General features: G+C 47.4%; 1 protein-coding gene across 4 annotated transcripts in view; it reads left to right on the top strand.

The window, feature by feature from the left end:
- HIP1 (huntingtin interacting protein 1) overlaps positions 1-25,720 on the top strand; it is a 216,113-nt gene that overhangs the window by 884 nt on the left and 189,509 nt on the right. The window lies entirely within an intron of this gene.

Genomic DNA, 25,720 nt, shown 5'->3' with positions numbered 1-25,720 from the left:
TGACAGCTAATAGGCAGACTGCCCTATTTGTCCTGCCTGACCAGGGCTCGGGGCCAAAATTCCTCAGTGTCATCAACAAAAAGCCACAATCCATTTTTACCTCCGAGTTTTTAATGCCTGGTGTATTGATTGGACTGAATTAAGCTGACATGTTGATGGTGTTCATCAGTTCATTTGTATGTAAAATCCATTTCAAAGAGTACAACGCTTCTTTTAATCCCAGTGCCAATGCTGGAGGGGCAGATTTGTTCTACACTCTTGCGCTCAGAGTGGAACCTTTGAAGATCCAGTTGGGTCCCCCCCCACCCCCCGCCAGAGGCTGATCCCCTTGTGTGTTGTGCAAGGAATGCTTCCCCCAAACACAGTTGGAGGGAAAGGGCTTTGGGATTTTAGTTAGAGAAGACAGTGGGAATCTGACTGAAAGTTCTGTGAATGGAATCTTTCAAAGAATAAAGCTTTTGGCCAGGCGCGGTACCTCACACCTGTAATCCCAGCACTTTGTGAGGCGGAGGCGGGTGGATCACCTGAGGTCAGGAGTTCAAGACCAACCTGGCCAACATGGTGAAACCCCAACTCTACTAAAAATACAAAAAATTAGCCGGGCATGGTGGCAGACGCCTGTAATCCCAGCTACTTGGGAGGCTGAGGCCAGGAGAATTGCTTGAATCTGGGAGGTGAAGGTTGCAGTGAGCAGAGATCATGCCACTGCACTCCAGCCTGGGCAACAAGAGTGAAACTCTGTCTTAAAAAAATTAAAATAAAATAAAATAAAATAAAATAAAATAAAATAAAATAAAGCTTTTCAGCCCCAGAGGACTTTATCCTCTCTTCTTATTCTGAAAACATTTGGCCCCCCTACCTGGGCAACATAGTGAGACCATGTCTCTATAAAAAATAAAAAAATGAGGCTGGGTGTGTAATCCCCGCACTTTGGGAGGCCGAGGTCGGCGAGGTGGGAGGATCAGTTGAGCCCAGGAGTTTGAGACCAGCCTGGGCAACACAGTGAGATCCCGCCTCTATTTTTTAAAAAATTAAAAATTAACCTCGTGTGGTAGCATATGCCTGTAGTCCCAGCTGTTTGAAAGGCTGAGGCAGGAGGGTCACTTGAGCCAGGAGGTTGAGGCTGCAGTGAGCTATGGTCGTGCCACTGCACTCCAGCCGGGGTGACAGAGTGAGACCCTGTCTCTACAAAAAAATGAAAAAAAAAAAGTGAAAAAAAGAAAGAAAACCTCATGCAGGTGTGTCTGGATAGTGTGCAGCAGTGAGACCCTGTCTCTACAAAGAAAAAGAAAGAAAAAAGAAAGTGCCTCCACGCAAGTGTTTTTGAATGGTGTGAAACAGGGAGTCTCCACTACCTGGTTATCCTACCGCAGGAGGGAAGTAGGAAATGGTCATTTCACTTCACTTCATTTCACTTCTGCCTCCCAGGATCCAGCTGGGTTTGAGGCTTGTTCTCTGGTTTCATGGACCCGACCCCTGAAAAGAAGGAAATTTTCCATTGGTCTTGGATGTTAGTACCTCCGCTAGCTTCCTCGTCACATGAGGCTTCTTGCTCCATGAAACAGTGTGTATATTCCTTTTATTTTTATATTTTCATAGAGACGGGGGTCTCACTGTGTTGCCTGGACTGGTCTCAAACTCCTGGCTTCAAGTGATCCTCCTGCTTCTGCCTCCCAAAGTGCTGGGACTATAGGCATGAGCCATGACACCCAGCCCTATTTTATTTTTCTTTTAATAAATGACATAAGAAAATAAACAGATATTATTTTTTAACAACCAATTCCTTCTAGAGTCTCAAATAAGTAAAAACTAGAGCAACAGAGAAATATGCATAAGACTTTGACCTATAATAGTGAAAGAAATTAGGTTTGTGAAAGTTTCCACCCATGAGTGGTATGTTTCCCTGCTATCCAGGGACGGCCCAACAGGAGAGTCTAGGTCAGTATTTTCTGGTGTTTTACATTCTGTGGGACATTTGTGATTGGTCAGATTTGACCTGGGTGGGGTGGGTGGGGATGAGGTAGAGTGGAGCAGAAAAAGAGAATTTTTCTGATGTTGAAACTCTTATTTTTAACTGTTTTTTTTGAGATGGAGGTCTCACTGTGTGTTCCCAGGCTGGTCTTGAACTCCTAGCCTCAAGCGATCTTTCCACCTCAGCCTCCCAAAGTGCTGGGATTTCAGGAGTGAGCCACTGCACCCAACCTCTGGTGTTAAAACTCTTTAGGGGTGTAGGAGAGTAAAGACAAAGAACCAGCCTGGACAACATAGTAAGACCCCATCTCTCCAAAAAATAAAATTAGCTGGATGTGGTGGCGCATGCCTGTTGTCCCAGCAACTTTGGAGGCTGAGGTGGGAGGATTGCTTCAGCCGGGGAGCCTGAGGCTTCAGTGAGCAAAGATTGTGCCACTGCATTCCAGCCTGGGCAATAGAGTGAGACCCCATCTAAAAAAGAAAGAAAGAAAAGAAAAGCCCTAAAACCCAACGTTAGTCAATCTGCAAAAAATTATTTTGTTTAATGACTACCTATCAAATGTATCATGAGTTGCAGAGCTTGCTAAGCAAAGGGAAAAAAGGGGAAAAATGTATTATGAGATATAAAAATGAATTATAAAAAATTTAATGAGTTAGGAGACCATGAGAATCAGCCAAGGTATAATAATAACTAACTAATTATTGTGTTTGGCACCATTCTAAGGACATCATTATATTACCTTTTTAAATCTTGACAAGAACAGATGAGGTTCACATTTTACTCTCGGGACAATTGAGGCACAGAGAGGTTAAGTGATTCACCAGAAATCACACAGCTGGAAGTGGTCTCAACCTTTACCCACTGCCTCGGGCAGCCTGTGAGTACTGAGCAGATGCTGGCATTGGAGTTAGAAGGCATTTGAGTCTTACAGCTGGGCGTGTATATGGGCCACATGGTCTCAGGGAAGTTGTCTAACCTTTCTAAACCTCAGTTTCCTTATTGTCAAATAAACATAATACTTACCTGGCTGATTTATTGTGAGGATTCAATGAAGCCATATTCCTGAAGGCATTTTGTAAACTGTGGAGCACTAGTTCAGTGATTATTGTTATAATCTGACTGGGGAGACGAACCCGAGACAGCAGATGCGTGATCTATCAAGTAGGCTGTGATTAAGTCTTCCTTAGACGGATAGATGTGGTACTAGGTAATAGGATAATTACCAAGAGCACGTGGATAAAACACAGGCTTTGGGGTTGGGAGCCCTCCCCAAGGACTGAAGCACATCTTTTAGCGTGAGTTAGCGTTTGTTGGGTGGAGGAGAGGATGGGGCATTCCAGTGATGGAGGAACATAAATAAAGAAACATCTAGACTAGGCAGATAAACTTCCCAGCGGGTGCAGCGGAGACTCATTGGCTGGGGTAGAGAGAGGGGAAAAATTGGCCACTCCCTCCTCTGAACTATAGCAGGGCTGGTCACCTCTCCTAGTTCCTGTGACTTTGTGCTGGCATCATTTCTCTCTGTGGCCCCCAGTGAACGCTGAGCTTATTGAGGGCAGGTCTGTGTCTTGCTCTTGCCTACATCCTGAATCTCATGGTTAGTGGTGAATGGGGTCAGCAAGGGAACCCTGGGCCTAGGTGGATAGTTCAGCCCTGGGCCACGGGATATATTAATAATTGCTTTATTTATTTTTTTTAAGAGATGGTCTCTCTCTGTTGTCCAGTCTGGAGTGCGGTGGCACAATCATAGCTCAGTTTGGCCTCGGACTCCTGGGCTCAAGTGATCCTCCTGCCTTAGCCTCCCGAGTAGCTGGGACTACAGGAGCATGCCACCATGCCTAGCTGATCTTTATTTATTTATTTTTTTTGAGACAGAGTCTCGCTCTGTCGCCCAGGCTGGAGTGCAGTGGCCGGATCTCAGCTCACTGCAAGCTCTGCCTCCCGGGTTTATGCCATTCTCCTGCCTCAGCCTCCCGAGTAGCTGGGACTACAGGCGCCCGCCACTTCGCCCAGCTAGTTTTTTGTATTTTTTAGTAGAGACGGGGTTTCACCATGTTAGCCGGGATGGTCTGGATCTCCTGACCTCGTGATCCGCCCGTCTCGGCCTCCCAGAGTGCTGGGATTACAGGCTTGAGCCACCGCGCCCGGCCCTAGCTGATCTTTAAAATTTATTTATTTATTTATTTTTTTGACACAGAGTCTCACTCTGTTGCCTAGGCTGGAGTGCAGTGGCACCATCTCGGCTCACTACAACCTTTGCCTCCTGGGTTCAAGTGATTCTCCTGCCTCAGCCTCTCGAGTAGCTGGGATTACAGGCGAGCGCCACCACACCCAGCTAATTTTGTGTATTTTTGGTAGAGACGGGGTCTTATGTGTTGACCAGGCTGGTCTCGAACTCCTGACCTCAGGTGAGCCGCCTGCCTCAGCCTCCCAAAGTGCTGGGATTATAGGTGTAAGCCACCACTCCTGGCTTAAATTTTTTTTTTGTAGAGATGGGGTCTTGCTGTGTTGTCTAGGCTGGTCTTGAACTCTTGGGCTCAAGCAGTCCTCCCGCCTTGGCTTCCCAAAGTGTTGGGATTACAGGTGTGAGCCGTGCCTGACCTATAATTACTTGATGTTTTCTCGTAATGCTCCAGGTTCGCTCTTGGTCTAGCCTTGCCTCCTACATACCCAGTCTAGAGCCTGGCAGCATGCCAATCAAAAAACTCTCACTGCTCTGCCTGCCTTCTTCTGTCCTGGCATCTATAACCTCAGACCAGCCTTGCATCTCTACTCCTGCCAGCCTCCTCCAGGAAGGCTTGCCTCCTCAACTCTCCTGCACCATCTTCACATTTCACCTGGCCACTGTCACTGCCAGAGTAGGCACCACTGACCTGCCTGATGGTCCAGCCACTGCCCCCATCTCCAACCAGACCCTTGGTGTGTTCCCCACCCAATCCATCACAAGCCACCTTCAAGCTTCAGGGAAGTGAAAAGTACTTCCTGCCCTCAAAAAAAACCCAGCCGTAATAAGGAGACCTTATCAGGAGTATTTTACAGTTTATAAAGCATGTTTCTAGCCATTACTGGGACCACACGATGGTTAGTCATTATCATTTTCATTTTATGGACGAGGACATTGTGACTCAAAGAGCTTGGTAACTTGCCCAGGGTCATCCCACGGGTGAGTGGAAGGGCCAGGATTAAAAACCAGGACTCCAGGTTCCAAATGTCAGGCCCGTTCGACCACACTGTCCCCCCACCAGCCAAGAGGGCAATTCTAGAATCAGCCAGGAGGGCTGTCAGTCACAGGACAAATAAAATAACCTGTCTTTTTACTTAGCTGGAAAATGGTTTTCTCCATGGTTTGTTTATTTCTTCCACATCCGTTTAGTAGCACATACCGTGGAGGAGACACAGAGATGAGTAAGATAAGGAGACCAGCTCTAGGGGGCTCGTGAGTCAGCCGGGAGGCAGACTGGCCGCTGCGCGGCTCCTGGACAAGCCTTGGTGCTCTGATGTGGTCAGGCGCCGAAACACCAGCATTACCAGGGCCATTAGGATGTCCGGCACCACCCAGAACTACTGAATCAGGGCCTGTCATGTTCACCAGAGCACCGGGCAGTCTGTGCATGCTGATGTGTGAGCAACAGTGCTCTGTAGTAGGTGAGTTCTGGGATTAGAGGAGAAGACACAGAGGTGGGAACAAACCTTTAGAGAGTCTCAATCTCTTTGGGTGGGCTGGGCACAGTGGCTCATGTTTATCATCCCAGCATTTTGGGAGGCTGAGGTGGGAGGATGACTTGAGCCCAGGAGTTCGAGACCAGCCTGGGCAACATAGCGAGACCCTGTCTCTACAAAAAAATCAAATCAAATCAAATCATTAGCTGGGCAGGGTGGTGCTGCCTGTAGTCCCAGCTACTCGGGAGGCAGAGGGAGGACGATTGTTTAAGCCCAGGAAGTTGAGTCTGCAGTGAGCCGGGATCACACCACTGCACTCCAGACTGGGTGACAGAGCCAGACCCTGTAAAAAAAAAAATACATAAATAAAAGCCAGAAACAACAACAACAACAAATCTGTGGGTGGCGCATACGTCAGAGCAAAGGATCTTAATGCATCCTGTGTTGAGAAGAGCCTTGGATCCTAGAGAGAAAGAGATAGAAACAAATATTTACTGAGGGCCTGCTGGGTACCAGGAACATGCTGGGTGATTTATATCTATGATTTCATTTTAATAGCTCAGGCTCAGAGAGGCTAAGTGACTAGTCCAAGGTCACACAGTGAGTGAACCGAGAAGCCAGGACTTCAAAACCAAATGGCAGATTCCTTTTTTTCATGTTTACTTTGGGGGTACTTCTGCCCTCTTGCTCATGATCTTCAGCAGATGCTCAGCCTTCGTTCAGCAGCTAAAAAATTTTAGGACTGGGCTAGAAGGATCTGCGGTTCTCAACCCTGGCTGGAGAGCTCTTTAAAAAAAATAAGGACTGGGCACGGTGGCTCACGCCTGTAATCCCAGCACTTTGGGAGGCAGAGGCGGGCAGATCACGAGGTCAGGAGATCGAGACCATCCTGGCTAACACGGTGAAACCCCGTCTCTACTAAAAATGCAGAAAATTAGCCGGGCATGGTGGCGGGCGCCTTTAGTCCCAGCTACTTGGGAGGCTGAGGCAGGAGAATGGCGTGAACCCGGGAGGCGGAGCTTGCAGTGAGCCGAGATCGTGCCACTGCACTCCAGCCTGGGCGACTGAGTGAGACTCCGTCTCAAAATAAATAAATAAATAAAATAAAATAAAATAAAATAAAATACTGTTTCTCTGGGCCCCCTGCATAAAGGACTCTGTCCCATTGATATGGGGTGATCACTGACACTTTGTAGAGTCCCAGGTGGTTCTCATATGCAATCAAGATGGTGACTGTGGGTCCTGATGGGTTCCCACACCCCTGGCACCCCACGGACTTTGGGTGGCTCAGTTGGTTCTGGTTATACTCAGAAAACCAAGATGACCCTAAACCTGCTTCTTGCAGGTAGGAAGCATGTGTGTCAGGTTTGTTCCTTGGGAATGCAAATGCTCAGAGCCAGGCTGTGTAGCACCCTGAGCCTTGAACCTGGTGCCCCTCCCGCTTCTGCTTGTGGAGCAGGTGCACAAAGAAGTCACACCTTGCCTGAAGTCTGAGCAGGTGCCTTCTTGCAAGGAGAGCTGCACGTTAACCCCATTTTTCCATTTACTTGACAATCAGAGCTGGCTTCTTTTTTTTTATTTTGAGATGGAGTCTCACTCTGTCACCCAGGCTGGAGTGCAATGGCGCCATCTCAGCTCACTACAACATGTGTCTCCTGGGTTCAAGTGATTCTCTTACCTCAGCCTCAGGAGTAGCTGGGATTATAGGCATGTGCCACCACACCCGGATAATTTTTGTATTCTTAGTAGAGATGGGATTTCATCATGTTAGTCAGGCTGGTCTCGAACTCCTGACTTCAAGTGATCTGCCCGCCTTGGCCTCCCAAAGTGCTGGGATTACAGGTGGGAGCAACTGCTCCCGGCCCAGGGCTGGCTTTCTTAAACTTCTGTGACCTTCTGTCTCCCCCACCTTGCCCCTTTAGCGGGTATTGAAAACGTAAGAAGGAAGTTAAGAGCTTTCTGTTGGTCCCTGGTTTTGTACTGTCCTGATTTCTTCCCAGTGATGGTAATGGTAATAGTCAACATTTACTGATCAGGCATGGTGGCTCATGCCTGTAATCCTAGCACTTTGGGAGGCCGAGGCGGGAGGATCACTTGAGGCCAGGAGTTCGAGACCATCCTGGGCCAACGTGGTGAAACCCCTTCTCTACTGAAAATAGAAAAATTAGCTGGGTGTGGTGGTGCGTGCCTGTAATCCCAGCTACTCAGGAGGCTGAAGCAGGAGAATCGCTTGAACCTGGGAAGTGGGAGGTTGCATTGAGCCAAGATCATGCCACTGCACTCCAGCCTGGGCAACAGAGCAAGACCTTGTCTCAAAAAAAAAAAAAGAAAAATTTACTGCCCACATACTGTGTGCAAGTGGTAAAGGCCTTACACGAGCCACCCTTTTCAATCTTGCAACACATGTATGAATTATAATTCCTATTTTAGGCTGGACACGGTGGCTCACACCTGTAATCCCAGCATTTGGGAGGCCAAGGCAGGCGGATTACCTGAGGTCAGGTGTTCAAGACCAGCCTAACCATCATGGAGAAACCCTGTAAAAATACAAAATTAGCCGGGTGTGGTGGCATGCACCTGTAATCCCAGCTACTCAGGAAGCTGAATCACTTGAACTTGGGAGGCAGAGGTTGCAGTGAGCCGAGACTGCGCCATTGCTCTCCAGCCTGGGCAACAAGAGTGAAACTCTGTCTCAAAGAAAAAAAAATTCCTATTTTACAGAGGAGGAAATTGAGGCTTTCAGGGGTTGATAGCTATTCTCTCTGTTTGTCCCTCTGTCACTGCCTGGCACCCTCTGCTCTCTTCCTCCTTCCTCCTCCTGATGCTTGGGGTCCCCAAGGCGCTGTTCTCACCCCACTTCTCTTCTACCTGCTGTCCACTTCCTTTGTCCTCACCTCTGTGTGATGGTTTCTGTTCTCACTTCTGTGGCACTGACTCCCCACATCTCCCTCCTGACTTCCCAGCATGAGTGACCTCTTCCCAGTGGACAACTGTACCGCCTCGGGCGGCCTCATGGCTGGACAGTGGTCCCCACCTTCTTTCTGGTGTCAATTCTGATCCCTCCCTCCCTCCTGCCCTCACAGCCGCATTCTGTTGAGTGCCTCTGTGAGACTTGTCTCACCCATTCATCCTGTGTTTCTTGCATTTCCTGCTCTTATTACATCTTGCCTGTATTTTTGTCATCTCATCCTGCCTGCCCTCTAAATCATCTGTCCTGGGCAGAGTGTCCCTCAAATGCAACACTATGATTTTCTTTTTTTTTTTGAGACGGAGTCTCACTCTTATCGCCTAGGCTGGAGTGCAGTAGCATGATCTCAGGCTCACTGCAACCTCTGCCTCCTGAGTTCAAGCTATTCTCCTGCCTCAGCCTCCTAAGTAGCTGGGATTACAGGCACCCGCCACCATGCCCAGCTAATTTTTGTACTTTTAGAGGAGACTAGGTTTCACCATGTTGGCCAGGCTGGTCTCGAACTCCTGACCTCAGGTGACCCGCCCACCTCGGCCTCCCAAAGTGCTGGGATTATAGGCATGAGCACTGCGCCTGGCCGCTTTTTTGTTTTTTAAGATATAGAGTCTTGCTGTATTGCCCAGGCTGGAATGCAGTGATGCCATCATAACTCACTGCAGCCTCGAATTCTTGGGCTCAAGTGATTCTCCCAACTCAGCCTCCTGAGCAGCTGGGACTATAGGTATGTGCTGCCACACCCAGCAAATAAATTTTTTATTTTTTTTTTGTAGAGACAAGATCTCACTATGTTGTCCAGGCTTGTCTCAAACTCCTGGCCTGAGGCGATCCTCCTGCCCCAGCCTCCCAAATTGTTGAGGTATTGAGCCACTGCACCTGGCCCAACAATGCTTTTTTATTTTTTTTTCTGTTCTGTTCTAGTTTTTTATTTTTATTCACTTGTTAGAATTCTGTGGGGTTTTTTTGTTTGTTTTTTTTTCTGTTTTCTCTGCATTTTTTTCCCTCAACTTTTAAGCTCAGAGGGTACATGCGCAGGCTTGTTAAGTGGGTAAACTGCATGTCACTGAGTTTTGGTATATGATCCTGTCACCTAGGTAGTGAGCATAGTACCCCATAGGTAGTTTTTCACCCCACTTCCCCTCCACCACACTCCTTCTTCACCGACAACTACTTTTATAACTGTCCTTTTTCAAAAAATTTTGTTGCCTCCCCCAAGACTCTGCCTGATGTGGCACCATCAGGGTCCCTGGTGCCTGGTCCCTGTCCTTTTTTTTTTTTTTTTTTTTTTTTTCCCTTTTTGTTTGAGACAGTGTCTTGCTGTGTCTCCCAGGCTGGAGTGCAGAGACCCCATCTCTGAAAAAGAAAATTAAAAAAATAAAAATAAAGGGTTGGTGCCGCACGTTAAGAAGGTTGGGGCATGTCCCTATGGCCCAGGAGATCAGATTCCCTGCCCCACTTGGGCACTGAACGGGTTCCTGTCTGGCACTTCTGCAAGGCACTGATGAAGACCGTTTTCTGCTCCCCATTCATTGGCCCACTTATTCCACTACCTCAAGGCGAGGTGTGGCGGAGACCTGGGTGTGGCAGCAGGCACAGCCTTGTGCAGTGGGCTGGCGGCCAGCTCTCCTGCATCAAGGAGGGTTGATGACCTGGAGAGATGCCCACCTGGGAAAGAGAACTTGTTAGCCCCACCTCCCGGCAGGGTGGTGGCTGTTTCCTGTTTTCCTGCCTGGGCAGCCAGGGAGGAGCTCCGTTCCCAGCTTGTGGGCAGGACTTGTGAGGGGAGAGGGACTGTGACTTAAGGTGTCTACTGGCTCGGAGGAAGAGAGAATGGCATCTTTTCTTGGATCAGAAAGGTGGCTGCTGCTGCCTCTGCTAATACTGCCACGAGACAGCTCAGGAAGCCAGTGTGGCCTATGGCTTGTGTTTACAACAACTAACACTCTGTAGTTTAAAGGCGTGTTGACACATTACCCCTCTGAAGCCACAGAGCAAGCATGCAGTAGATGGTTGTGGTCAGTTTTCAAACACACACACTGAGGCCCAGAGAGATGAAAAGACTTGTTTGAGAGCACTCAGGAAGTGGCAGAACTGAGGTTTGAACCTGGCTTGTCTGGCCCCAAATTTTATACTTTCTTTCTGTATCTCCCTTTAAAGCGGAAGCCGGGTCAGTGGCTTAGAAATATGTGACTTAGGGAGGGGGGAGGGATAGCATTAGGAGATATACCTAATGTAAATGACGAGTTAATGGGTGCAGCACACCAACATGGCACATGTATACATATGTAACAAACCTCACGTTGTGCACATGTACCCTAGAACTCAAAGTATTAAAAGAAAGAAAGAAAGAAAGAAAGAAAGAAATGTGTGACTTAGAAAAGGTACAGACATTTATTTTGCTAAGTCTTTTTTTTTTTTTTTTTTTTGAGATGGAGTCTCGCTCTGTCACCTAGGCTGGAATCCAGTGGTGTGATCTCAGCTCACTGCAACCTCCCCCTCCTGGATTCAAGCGATTCTCCTGTCTCAGCCTCCCGAGTAGCTAGGACTACAGGCACATGCCACCATGCCCGGATAATTTTTCTCTTTGTGATAGAGATAGGGTTTCACCATGTTGCCCAGGCTGGTCTCAAACTCCTGACCTCAGGTGATCCACCCACGTGGGCTTCCCAAAGTGCTGGGATTATAGGCGTGAGCCACCCCACCCAGCCTTATTTTGCTAAATCTTTTCCAGTTGACTTGTTTGGACATTGAAAATTCCTCCCAGAAGAAAATATTTGCAACACACATAATTATCAAAGGGCCTATATCCAGAATATGTAAAAAATGTAAGAGAAACAAACAAACAAAAAACTTAAAAAAAAAAAAGAAAAAGAAAAAAAAGGCCAGACACTGTGGCCCATGCCTGTAATCCTAGCACTTTGGGAGACTGAGGTGGGTGGATCCTTTGAGCCCAGAAGTTCGAGACCAGCCTGGGCAACATGGCAGAAACCCACCTGTACAAAAAATACAAAAACTTAGCCAGGTGTGCGCCTATAGTCCCAGCTACTCGGCCTTAGGAGACTGAGGCAGGGGACCTGGGGAGGTCAAGGCTTCTGTGAGCCATGATCACGCCACTGCACTCCAGCCTGGGTGACAGAGTGAGACCTGTGTCTCAAAAACAAACAAAAAGACAAACTTAATTTAAAACAAAATAAGCAGGAGATAGTTATTGAAAGAGAATAAACAAATGGCCAATAAATTTATGAAATGTTGTGCAGTTCATTAGCATCACAGAAATGCAAATTAACATTTAATGTGGCCAGACGCGGTGGCTTACGCCTGTAATCCCAGCACTTTGGGGGGCCTGGGCAGGCAGATCACGAGGTCAGGAGATTGAGACCAGCCTGGCCAACATGGTGAAATCCCATCTCTACTAAAAATACGAAAATTAGGCAGGCATGGTGGGGTGTGCCTGTAATCCCAGCTATTTGGGAGGCGGAGGTTGCAGTGAGCCAAGATCAAGACCGTACCACTGCACTCCAGCCTGGTGGACAGAGCAAGACTCTGTCTACAAAAAAAAGAAAAAAAGAAAGAAAGAAAAACATTTAATGAGATATCTCTACATGCCCATCAGGATGGCTGAAAATAAAAAAAAACCTTGACAGTGCCAAGCATTGGCAAGGATGTGGAGTGATAAAAATGCCCGGCCGGGCACAGTGGCTCATGCCTGGAATCCCAGCACTTTGGGAGGCCAAGGCGAGCGGATCACGAGGCCAGGAGTTCAAGACCAGCCTGGCTAACATGGTGAAACCTCGTCTCTACTACAAATACAAAAAATTAGCCAGGTGTGGTGGCATGTGCCTGTAGTCCCAGTTACTCAGGAATCTGAGGCAGGAGAATCACTTGAACCCAGGGAGGCGGAGGACCACATTGGATAATGTCTAGTGTTATGCTAAAATTAAAGACAGGCATTCTCAGTAATTTAGCCATACCACTGCTAGTTATATACCCAACAGAAATGCATAACACAGCTGGGAGCGGTGGCTCATGCCTGCAATCCCAGCACTTTGGGATGCCGAGACAGGCGGATCATTCGAGGTCAGGAGTTCAAGAACAGCCTCGTCAGCACGGTAAAACCCTGTCTCTGCTAAAAATACAAACAAACAAACAAAAACTGGGCATGGTGGTGCATGCCTGCAATCCCAGCTACTGGGGAGGCTGAGAGAGAATTGCTTGAATCTAGGAGGTGGAGATGCAGTGAGCCGAGATTGTGCCACTACACTCCAGCCTGGGCAACAGAGTGAGACTCAGTCTCAGGAAGAAAAAAAAAATTCATAGCACATGTACCAACAGACATTTAGAAGAATATTCATAATCATATTTTATAATAGTCCCAACCTGGAAACACCCCAAAAGCCCATGAACAGTAGATGGATATATACATAATATAGTCTTTCATCAGAATACTATACACCCATGAAAATAACTTTGGTTATATTCAGCAACACGGATGAATGCTGCAAACAGAATGATGAGTGAAGAGAAAGGCAGACACAAAAGGACATTTTCTGTATACTTCAATTTGCTTGCTTAGATGGTAAAACTGTAATGAAAAAAGGAAGTGATTCTCATAAAAGGACCAGTGAAAGTTACCTTTGGGTGCAGGGGAGGTTGGTGATTGGCAGGGTGGGGAACGGGAGTTTCTGAGGCCTCGCTAGCATTCTGCTAGCCCCGGTAATGGTTTTTGATAATTCATTAAGCAGTACAGTTTTGTGCAGTTTTCTTTATATTTCAAAATACAAACTTAAAAACACAACTCCTGGCTGGGCGTGGTGCTGCATGCCTGTAATCATAGCACTTTGGGTGGCTGAGGCGGGAGGATCACTTGAGGCCAGGAGTTTGAGAGCAGCCCGGGCAACATAGTGAGACCCTGTCTCTACAAAAAAAATTTTTGTGTGTGTATGTGTTTCCTTCTTCTTTTTTTTTTTATACTCTAAGTTCTAGGATACATGTGCACAACATGCAGGTTTGTTACCTATGTATACATGGGCCATGTTGGTGTGCTGTACCCATTAACTCGTCATTTACATTAGGCATATCTCCTAACGCTATCCCTCCCCCTACCCTCCTCCCCACAATAGGCCCCAGTGTGTGATGTTCCCCTTCCTGTGTCCAAGTGATCTCATTGTTCAATTCCCACCTATGAGTGAGAACATGCGGTGTTTGGTTTTCTGTTCTTGCGATAGTTTGCTCAGAATGATGGTTTCCAGCTGCATCCGTGTCCCTACAAAGGATACGAACTCATCCTTTTTTATGGCTGCATAGTTTTTTAGTTAGCCAGGTGTGGTGGTGCCTGCTTGTATTCCCAGCTACTAGGAAGGCTGAGGTGGGAGGATCACTTGAGCCCAGAGTTGGAGGCTGCAGTGATCTATGATGGCACCACTGTACTCCAGCCTGAGTGACAGAGTGAGACTCTGCCCCTAAAAACAACTAACACAACAGAACTTCCCCGACAGTGTCTAAGAACCTGCCCCTTACCCTGTTGATGCATCCTTTGAGGTCTCTCTCAAATTCTGCCTCCCCTTGAAAGCGTTCCTGATGCTGCCCTAGAACTGGGGAGCGTTTGATTTATGAACCACGCATCTGCAAGCAGCATCTTCCTAGAGCTGCTGTAACTTGGAGCCAGGAAGTTGAGCTCTGTTAGTCACACTCAGAGTGTTGCTATTCCATATGCTGAAGTTGTGGCTTCCATTCATTCGTGTCTTGTGTCTACCTTCCTTAGTGGTACACAGGCCCTACATTTCTCATTCAACCTTTAGTATATTGCCCCAACATCTAGCAGAGGGCTTTATCCCAGCTAAGGCTGAGGACTCTGTTAAATAGAAAATAAATTAGGTGGCGATGGCTGGGCACGGTGGCTCACACCTGTAATCCCAGCACTTTGGGCAGCTTTTTAGGCCGGGTGCAGTGGCTCACATCTGTAATCCCAGCGCTTTGGGAGGCCAAGGTGGGCAGATCACCTGAGGTCAGAAGTTGGAGACCAGCCTGGCCAATATGGCGAAACTCTGTCTCTACTAAAAATACAAAAATTAGCCAGGCATGGTGGCAGGTGCCTGTAATCACAGCTACTCAGAAGGCTGAGGCTGGAGACTCGCTTGAACCTGGAAGGCAGAGGTTGCAGTGAGCCGAGATCACGCCGCTGTACTCCATCCTGGCAACAGAGTGAGACTCGGCCTCAAAAAATAAAATTAGGCTGGGCGCGGTGGCTCACGCCTATAATCCCAGCACTTTGGGAGGCAAAGGCGGATCACATGAGGTCAGGAGATCGAGACCAGCCTGGCCAATATGGTGAAAACCCGTCTCTACCAAAAATATGAAAATTAGCTGGGCGTCGTGGCCCACAACTGTAATCCCAGCTACTCAGGTGGCTGAGGTGAGAGAATTGCTTGAGCCCCGGGGGTGGAGGTTGCAGTGAGCTGAGATTGTGCCACTGTACTCCAGCATGGGTGATAGACCGAGACTCTGTATATTAAAAAAATATAGATATAGATGTATATAATAATAATAATAATAATAAATTAGCTGGGCGCACTGACACACACCTGTAGTCCCTGCTACTTGGGACAATGAGGTGGGAGGATTGCAGAAGGACCTTCAGGGCAGGAGGCCTTCTACAAGGCAGAAGGAACTTTGCAAATGTAATTAAGGACCTTAAGGCAGGGAGGGTCTTGGATGATCCAGGTGGGCGCAGTCTGATCACATAGATCCTTAAAAGCAGAGCAACTTTTCTAGCTACAAGCACAAGAGAGACTCCCGGCATGAGAAGGGTTTCATGCACAGCTGCTGACTCTGAGATGTGGGAGGACCAGAGGTAGGGCTCTAGGAGCTAAGGGTGGCCCCTGACTGAGAGCCAGCAAGGAGACGGGGACCTCAGGCCTGGCACTGCAAGATCTTCGATTCCACCAAAAACTTGAATGGACTCAGAAGCAGATTTTCCCAGGACCTCCAGGACAGAAGACAGGGCTGCTGATGCCTTGATTTTAGCCCAGTGAGACCTGTTGCGTTCTCACCTACAGAACTGTGAGATAATAAATGGCTGGGTTGGTTTTGTTTTTTTGAGATGGAGTCTTGCTCTGTCGCCCAGGGTGGAGTGCAATGGTTTGGTCTCGGCTCACTGCAACCTCTGCCTCCTGGGTTCAAGGGATTCTCCTGCCTCAGCCTCCCGAGTAGCTGGGATTACAGGGACGCACTACCACGCCCAGCTAATCTTTTGTATCTTTAGTAGAGATGGGGTTTCACCATGTTGGTCAGGCTGGTCTCGAACTCCTGACCTCATGATCTGCCTGCCTCAGCCTCCCATTTAGTGGCTGTTGTTTTAAACTGCTGAGCCTGTGGCAATTTGTTACAACAGTGATAGAAAACGAATACAGGATAACAGGTAACTCCTGCTTCAGGGCAGGAGGCCTGATAGGTCCCATGTCTCGCTGCCCAGACAGGCCGCCCTTTCAGACCTACAGGAATACTTGTCGTTTCATTGGTGCTTGTCGTGGCTGTGGATCAAACGCTGGATTTCCACCCCTGGCACTCACGCACTGAAGTCTTATCCTGGAAAAAACATTCAGCAGCCTGTTCAAAACATTTTTTTTCCTGCTGAGCCATGGAGTTCTTTGGTGCGATTCCAAGTTGGAGAATCACAGATATAATTTACTTAACCTTTAAAAAGTTTTTTTTTTTTTGATCAAGTGCTATGCTGTCTGTTAAAAAAAAAGGCAAGTGGGAAATCCCAATGCGACTGTAGGATCACGATGGCATCTCTGCTGGAAAGAGAGCTTATAGCTAGGAAACAGAGTGGGGAGTGAATAGGTGCTTTCCCCAGGGTAGGCCTGCTGCATCCAGATACTTACTGAGGCTCATGGTGGTGATCTGGAATGTCCCAGCATTCTGGGTTTGGCTGCAGAGGAGCCAGGAACTCCCAGAGCCCTGGATTAGGAATTGGGAAGTCTTGCTTCTCCAAGCTGTGGCTCTCTCTGATCTGCATGGTCCCTGCCCACTATAACTATAGGTCTTCAGTCTGGGTCTGTAATGAGGGGTGTGGGATGAGATTGTCTCAGAGGCTCAGACACTTGCTGATTCTGTGAAAGTACGGTTATTGCTATTTTTTATTTTTACTTTTTTAGAGACAGCATCTCACTCTGTCACCCAGGCTGAAGTGCAGTGGTGTAATCACAGCTCACGGCAGCCTCAAACTCCTGGGCTCCAGCGATCCTCCCACCTCAGCCTCACAAGTAGCTGGGACTACACATGCACACCACCATGTCTGGCTAATTTTGAAAATTTTTCTTAGAGACGGGGATCTCACTATTTTGGCCAGGCTGCTCTCGAACTCCTGGCCTCAAGTGATCCTCCTGCCTCACGCCTTCCAAAGTGCTGGGATTACAGGCATGAGCCACCTCGCCTACCGTGCAGTTATTGAAGCAGCAGCCTGTCAGTTACACTGTCAGTTACACTACTGAGGTAGCAGCCCTGTGGGAGCCCACTGCCTTTTGACACCTGGTCCTTGTTAGGCTAGCTTTGCTGTCCTGATTCTTAGCTTTGCACGTGGGATCCTGTTTGCCTCTTCCTTGTCTTTGAGACTCTTTCTCCTGGTTAACAGTAGCTGCACATAGCTTCTGTGGGTAACTTCTGCATTGATCACACGGGCCTTTGCCCCCGAGAAGAACTGGTCTCCCAAAGTTATTCACCCAGAGAACTTACCCAGTGGGGAAGACTTTTTGCAGTTGGTTACTTCTGCCTACATACCATCTTCTGCTCTCTGCTTAGGGCTCCCCAGGTACAGTTCCACAGGCTGAGCATTGCACAACTTTGGGAGTGTCTTCAGATCCTGGCCTTCCCAGTAGGTCTAGCTTGTAGCATATAACAAAAATAATTTTCCAGAAAAACTTTTTTTTTTTTTTTTGAGACAGGGTCTTGCTGTGTCACCCAGGCTGGAGTGCAGTGGTGTGAACATAGCTCACTGCAGCCTCGAACTTCTTGGCTCAAGCCATCCTCTTAGAGCCTTCTGAGTGGCTGGGACTACAGATGTGTGCCACTATGCCCAGCTAATTTTTTTTTTTTTTTTTTTTTTTGAGATAGAGTCCCACTCTGTGGCCCAGGCTGGAGGGTAGTGGTGCAATCTTGGCTCACTGCAACCTGCACCTCCCAGGTTCAAGCAATTCTCCTGCCTCAGCCTCCTGAGGAGCTGGGATTACAGACACCCACCATCATGCCTGGCTAGTTTTTGTATTTTTAGTAGAGATGGGGTTTCACCATGTTGGGCAGGCTGGTCTCGAACTCCTGACCTCAAGTGATCCGCCCGCTTTGGCCTCCCTAAGTGCTGGGATTACAGGTGTGATCTACCATTCATGGCCATGACCAGGCTAATTTTCTGATTTTTTGTAGAGATGAGGTCTTGCTATGTTGCCCAGGCCAGGAAAAAAACCTTTCGACACTAAATCAGAGGCCACATGGAGTGTCTGAATATCATGCCATTGCAGTAAACCTGTGGCCCAAACGACTAAACCTGTTTGACATAGAGAATGTTAGAGCTGGCAGGGATCTGAGAGATTCTTTAATAAGTGATTGCAGGCTAGCAACCACAGATATGTTTCTTTAACTTATTTTGGAAGTGGAGGTCAGCCTTTTGAGCCAGAGGAGGTTCAGAGAGATTCCCTTTGACTTTTAAGGAAAAACTTGAGGCTGGGCGCGGTGACTCACACCTGTAATCCCAGCACTTTGGGAGGCCGAGACGGGTGGATCACGAGGTCAGGAGATCGAGACCATCCTGGCCAATACGGTGAAACCCCGTCTCTACTAAAAAATACAAAAAACTAGCCAGGCGAGGTGGCGGGCGCCTGTAGTCCCAGCTACTTGGGAGGCTGAGGCAGGAGAATGGCGTGAACCCAGGAGGCGGAGCTTGCAGTGAGCTGAGATCTGGCCACTGCACTCCAGCCTGGGTGACAGAGCAAGACTCTGTCTCAAAAAAAAAAAAAAAAAAAAATTAGCCAGGCATGATGGCAGGCACCTGTAGTCCCAGCTACTTGGGAGGCTGAGGCACGAGAATCACTTGAACCCGGGAGGTGGAGGTTGCAGTGAGTTGAGATCGTACCACTGCACTCAAGCCTGGGTGACAGAGCAAGACTCTGTTTTTTGGGTTTTTTTTTTTTTTTAAAGAGCTTGAAACCTGTAGCCAGTGCATAAACACATTGGTTTGCCAGAGTCCCCACTATTCTCTATTGTCTTCCACCAGCTTCATGCATTGAGCCTTATTTTCCCAGTTCCTGGAGTTGTCTAGTGTGTGGTCTCTGATTTAATCCAGTTTCCTAGAGGAAGCCGAGGATTAGAAAAGGGAAAATAACTCCCCTAGGTTCCATGCCACAAGTAATTGCCCAAATCTGAGGGAGACCCAGCCTTGCGTCTGAGTCTAGGTTGTGTCTAAAGACTGGAGAGGTTCTGAGCCTGGACTTTGGAACCAGACAGTTTACCTGCTATGGGTACCAGGCAGACTGTTTTACCGAGAGGATGGCAGACATGGGTCAATCTGAATCCATTCAGTAGAGATCCATTAAAAGAGCAGGGAGGGCCGGGTGCAGTGGCTCATACTTGTAATCCCAGCACTTTGGGAGGCCAAGGCAGGTGGATCACTTGAGCCCAGGAGTTCGACACCAGCCTGGACAATATAGGGTCATGGAAAGGATTAAACAATAAAAAGCATGAAAAGTGCTCAACATTATGCCTGGCATGTGAGCACTGAGAAATACCAGCTCCTATTAGTCTTCTCGTGCTAGTACTTAGTAACATCTAAGGTTATTTCTCTTTAATTTTTATTCATTTATCAAATAGAGACAGAATCTCTCTATGTTGCCCAGGCTGGCCGTGAACTCCTGGGCTCAAGTGATCCTCCCATCTCGGCCTCCCAAAGTGCTGGGATTCCAGGTGTGAGCCACTGCACAAGGCCAACGTCTAAGTGTTGGGGGTTAGGGTACTCTTTGACACAGAGCAGGTGCTCAGATGTTGGATAAGTAGATTAATGCATCCTGGTCTCCGGGTTTATCTGCTCCCTGGTTAGGCCTGAGTTGAGGGATATCTAAGCGAGGATATGCAGGGGGAACTCCCTGAGTTTGCGCTGTGTGGTTTCAGAGAGTGGCTGAGCAGAATCACGAAAATAATTGCTGGGAAATTTCAGGTATTTACCTGGACTGTGATCCGTCCTTGTTCAGGGCCTTGGGAGAACTGCGTGCTTGGAGCAATCTGTGTGTTTCTAGTTCTGTGACCTCAAGAAAGACATTGTGGCACAAAGCCAGCTCAGAAGTGACAACTAGAATGATGAGGGATGCAGACAGAATTATCCAATCTGGAAAGGCAAAGGCTGGAGAGCAAGGGTACAGATGGGCTGGGAAGAACGTTGGCTCCACGTCAGAAGACTGGGGTTTGTGTCTGCCTGTTATCAGTTGTTGATCTTGATTTGTTTTGCATTTTATTTTCATTAAAGATATACATGTACAGAGTTACCAGAACCGAAGAGTTATACAGGCTTATTACCAAAAAATAGCAGTCTCTCAGCCTTTTTCTCCTTCTCCAACCATTTCTTGATTCCCAGAAGCAATCAGGTAATCAGCTAATCTTTTTTTATTATTTTTTTAAGAGACAGAGTCTTCCTCTGTTGCCCAGGCTGGAGTGCAGTAGTATCATCATACTTTACTGTACCCTCTAACTCTTGGGCTCAAGCGACGCTCCCACCTCAGCCTCCCACATAGCTGGGACTACAGGTGTGTGCACCACCATGCTAAGCTAATTTATTTTTATTTATTTATTTTTAATTTTTTTTTTTTACCATAAGGCTTCCTTGGAAAACTAATATAATTTTTAAATAATTTTTTTTTAGAAGTGGGGTCTCACTATGTTGTCCAGTCCGATCTTGAACTGCTGGCCTCAAGCAGTCCTCCTATGTCGGTCTCCCAGTGTGCTGGGATTACAGGTGTGAGCCATCATGACTGGCCCCTGCTAATTCTTTTTTTTTTTTTTCTTTTTTGAGACAGAGTTTCGCTCTGTCACCCAGGCTGGAGTGCAGTGGTGCAATATCAGATCGCTGCAACCTCCACCTCTGGGTTCAAGTAATTCTCATGCCCGAGCCTCCTGAGTAGCTGGGACTACAGGTGCCTGCCACCATGGCTGGCTAATTTTTGTATTTTTAGTAGAGACAGGATTTCACATGTTGGCGAGGCTGGTCTTGAACTCCTGACCTTAAGTGATCTGCCCGCCTCAGCCTCCCAAAGTGTTGGGAGGACAGGCGTGAGCCACCGTGCCTGGCTTTTTTTAGTAGAGACAGGGTTTCACCATGTTGGCCAGGCTGTTCTTGACCTCCTGACCTCGGGTGATCTGCCTTCCTCAGCCTCCTAGAGTGCTGAGATTATAGGTGTAAGCCACCACACCTGGCTCCGGCTAATTCTTTTCACTGGTATAGTTTGTAGCCATTGTTATGAATCTGCCATTGTGGAAGATAAAGATCCAACAGTCACTTACTCAAATGTCCCCTCACTTCCCATGACAAATATTTTCCCCCAGTCCCAGCAGAGTTTTAACTCTGTGTTCACTGTTGACTTTATCTCGACTTTCTAAGTGCTAGGGGCAGCTGAGTTCCTTGTGTACTTGGAATCTTTTTCCTTTCCTGCACACATTTTTGTTATTCCTGGGGTAACTGTCTTTGTTTGGTTGGGTTTTTGTGTATTTATCACCAACAATCCATAATTCTCCCTTCAGTATGTAATTGCCACTTAATACCATAGGTATTCCATCAATTTCATCATGCATGGGTCAAGTAAGACTGCACATGGGTAGGGGCTTTGTAAGAAGTCAGGAATTGGCCAGGCATGGTGACTCATGCCTGTAATTCCAGCACTTTGGGAGGCCGGGGTGAGAGGATTGCTTGAGCCCAGGAGTTTGAGACCAACCTGGGCAATATAGTGAGACCCCATCTTTACAAAACAAAATTTCAAAATTAGCTGGGTGTGGTGGCATGCACCTGTGGTTCCAGCTACTTGGGAGGTTGAGGTGGGAGGGTCACTTAAGCCTGAGAGATTCGAGGCTCTGGGCGACAGAGTGAGACCGTTTTCCAAAAGAAAAAAGAAAAAAAAGGCCGGGCACAGTGGCTGATGCCTGTAATCCTAGCACTTTGGGAGACTGAGGCTGCAGATTGAGCTCTGGAGTTCAAGACCAGCCTGGGCAACATGGTGAAAACCCGTCTCTACTAAAGTACAAAAAATTAGCTGGGCATGGCGGTGTGCTAATCCCAGCTACTTGGGAGGCTGAGGTGGGACAATTTCTTGAATCCAGGAGGCGGAGTTTGCAGTGAGCCGAGACTGTACTACCGCACTGCAGCCTGGGCGACAGAGCAAGACTCTGTCTCCAAAAAAAAAAAGAAAAGTCAAGAAAAGTCAGGAATCATGAACATGACATAAATTGGTGATGATTGTTTTTGTCTGGAACTTTCCAAACTGGAAAGTAATTATAGGGTGATGTGGTTTGGATATTTATCTCCACCAAATCTCATGTTGAAATGTGATCCTCGATGTTGGAGGTGGGGCCGAGTGGGAGGTATTTGGATCATGGAGGCGGATCCCTCATGAATGGCTTGGTGCCCTCCCTGCAGTCATGAGTCAGTTCTCATTCTGTTAGTTCATGTGAGAGCTGGTTGTTTAAAAGAGCCTGGCTCTCTCTTGTTCCCTCTCTCGCCATGTGACACGCCTGCTTCCCCTTCACCTTCTGCCTTGAGTAAAAGCTTCCTGAGGCCTCACCTGAAGCTAAGCAAATGCGAGTGCCATGCTTATATAACCTGCAGAACTGTGAGCCAGATAGACATCTTTTATGTTTTTTAATTTTTTGAGACAGGGTCTCATTCTGTTGCCCAGGCTGGAGTGCAGTGGCATGATGTCGGCTCACTGCAATCTCCGCTTCCTGGATTCAAGTGATTCTCCTGCCTCAGCCTCCTGAGTAGCTGGGATTACAGGCGTCCACCACCACGCCCCACTAATTTTTCTTGTATTTTTAGTAGAGATGAGGTTTCACCATGTTGTCCAGGCTGATCTTGAACTCCTGACCTCAAGTGATCCTCCCACCTCAGCCTCCCAAAGTGCTGGTATTACAGGCATGAGCCTCCACACCTGGCCTCTCTCTCTCTCTCTCTCTCTCTGTCTCTCTCTCCCTTCTTTCCTTCTTTCTTTCTTTCCTTCTTTCCTTCCTTCTTTCTTTTCATTCATTTTTTTCTCAGGGCCTCATTCTGTTGCCCAGGCTGGATTACACTGGCACAATCATAGCTCACTGCAGCCTTGACCTCCTGGGCTCAGGTGACCCTCCTGCCTTAGCCTCCTGAGTCACTGGAACTACAGGCACACACTGCCATGCCCACCTAATTTTTTAATTTTTTTGGCAGAGACAGGGTGTCACTATGTTGCCCAGGCTGGTCTCAAACTCCTGAGCTCAAGTGATCCTCCTGCCTTGGCCTCCCAATGTGCTGGGATTACAGGCATGAGCCTCTGTGCCCAGCCAGCTCTGTGGTTTTCTTGCCCAATGTGCATACCCTCAGTCTTATCATGAGAAAACATCAGACAAACCCATATTGAGGGATATTCTATAAAATACCTGACCAGGACTCCTCCAAAGTGTCGAGGTCATGAAAGACCAAGAAAGGCTAAGGAACTGTCACAGATGGGAGGAGGCCAAGGAGACATGGCAGGCAGTGCAGTGTGGGATCCTGGATTGGACTCTGGAACAGAAGGAGGAAAACAGTAGTGGAAACACTGGTAAAATCCAAATTCAGTCTGTAGTATAGTTAATAGTATTGTACTAGAATGAATTTCTTAGTTTCGGTGACTCTTCCACGGTTGTAGAAGATGTTAGTTAATACAAGGGGAAACTGGGCAAAGGGTGTCCGGGAACTCTGCACTATTTTTGCAACTCCTCTGAAAATCTAAAATTATCTCAAACTAAAATGTTAAAAAGGCCAGGCGCGGTGGCTCACGCCTGTCATCCCAGAACTTTGGGAGCCAAGGTGGGAGGATCACCTGAGGTCAGGAGCTCAAAACCAGCCTGGCTGACACGGTGAAACCCCATCTCTACTAAAAATACAAAAATTAGCCAGGCATGATGGCGCATGCCTGTAGTCCCAGCTACTTGGGAGGCTGAGGCAGGAGAATCCCTTGAACCTGGGAGGCAGAGGTTGCAGTGAGCCAAGATCGTGCCACTGCACTCCAGCCTGGATGAAAGAGTGAGACTCTGTCTCAAACAAAAAGAAAAAATAAAATAAAATGAAAGAAAAAAAAAAAAAAAAAAGAGGCCGGGCACAGTGGCTCATGCCTGTAATCCCACACTTTGGGAGGCTGAGGCGGGTGGATCACTTGAGGTCAGGAGATCGAGACCAACCTGGCCAACATAGTGAAACCCCGTCTCTACTAAAAATACAAAAAATATCTGAGCATTGTGGTGCACACATGTAGTCCCACCTACTCGGGAGGCTGAGGCAGGAGCATTGCTTGAACCTAGGAGGCAGTGAGCCAAGATCATTGCCACTACACTCCAGCCTGGGCAACAGAACGAGACTCCACCTCAAAAAAAAAAAAAAAAAAAAAGAATGGCACGTTGGTCTGCAAACCTTTAGTCAGGGCTAAGTGAATGCGCTTTCCCTTGCCCCACTAGACCTTTCATCCCTGGGGACTCTAGAGACCCACGTATGCAGAGGAACAGGACAGGATGATTTCCAAGGAGGGAAAGTTGGAATAGCCCGGGTTGCATCAGAGGGTGGAGAATGTCCATTGCCTGCTTTAAAGAGGAGCTGCTCTGTGTACCCCTGGGTCTCGGAGGCAGAGATGGAGTAGAACCTTCCTAAGCAGCCTTGCAGAAATTTTGCTGTCTGCCTCCCCCTGTTGCAGCGCAGCTAGCACCGGATACTGGTAAGACTTTGCAGTCAGTCTTAGTTCCAGCTTCAGTTCTGTTCCTTATTACTTTGTGAAGACCCAGGGAAATATGTCATTGCACCCATAATATGGGATCTTGAACTGACACCTGGGCTCATTGTGTGCATTGAATGAGAGGGTCTGGAGCTATAGCCAGTGCTGGTGGCTGTTTCTTCTCCCCACAGCCTTCCCTAATGCCTCCAGTGGAAGTGCCCACTGCCCGCCAGGTTCCCCATGGCACTCACTTTGTGCCCCTCCAAGGGCCCTTTTCAGGGATGGCCCCAGTTTGTGTCTTCTCTGCTTTATGACCTAGAGCTCCTGTAGGCCACAGGGCTTTGCACATAAGGGCTACTGAGGAAATGTGTTGAGTGAGTGAATGAATAAGTAAGTAAAGGAATAAGTGACCAAATGGATGAGTAAATAAGTGAGTGAATGAATGGTTGAATATGTGAGTAAATGAGTGAGTGAATGAATGATTGACTATGTGAGTAAATGAGTGAGCGAGAGTGAATGAGTGAATGAATGAATGAGTGAATGAATGAATATGTGAGTAAATGAGTGAGCGAGAGTGAATGAGTGAATGAATGAATGAGTGAACGAATGATTGAATATCTGAGTAAATGAGTAAGTGAGAGTGAATGAGTGAATGAATGAGTGAATGAATGAATGAGTGAATGAATGAATATGTGAGTAAATGAGTGAGCGAGAGTGAATGAGTGAATGAATGAATGAGTGAATGAATGATTGAATATGTGAGTAAATGAGTGAGCGAGAGTGAATGAGTGAATGAATGATTGAGTGAATGAGTGAGTGAATGAATGATTGAGTGAATGATTGAACATGTGAGTAAATGAGTGAGCGAGAGTGAATGAGTGAGTGAATGAATGAATGAGTGAATGAATGAGTGAATGAATGATTGAATATGTGAGTAAATGAGTAAGCAAGTCAGTGGGTGAGTGAATGAGTGAGTGAATGAAGGAGTATATAAATGAATGGATGAGTGACTGAATGCATGAGTAAATGAGTGAGTAAATGAGTGAGTGAATGAGTATGTGAATGAATGATTGAGTAAATGAGTGAATGAATGAGTAAATGAGTGAGAGTGAATGAATGAGTGAGTGAGGGATTAAATGAGTGAGTAAATCAGAGATTGACAGAGTG

The sequence above is a fragment of the Rhinopithecus roxellana genome, chromosome 6 (assembly GCF_007565055.1).
Source record: "Rhinopithecus roxellana isolate Shanxi Qingling chromosome 6, ASM756505v1, whole genome shotgun sequence".
In the NCBI taxonomy this organism is placed as follows: domain Eukaryota; kingdom Metazoa; phylum Chordata; class Mammalia; order Primates; family Cercopithecidae; genus Rhinopithecus; species Rhinopithecus roxellana.
Note: the sequence above shows the minus strand (reverse complement) of the source record. Positions and strands in the feature narration are given on the sequence as shown.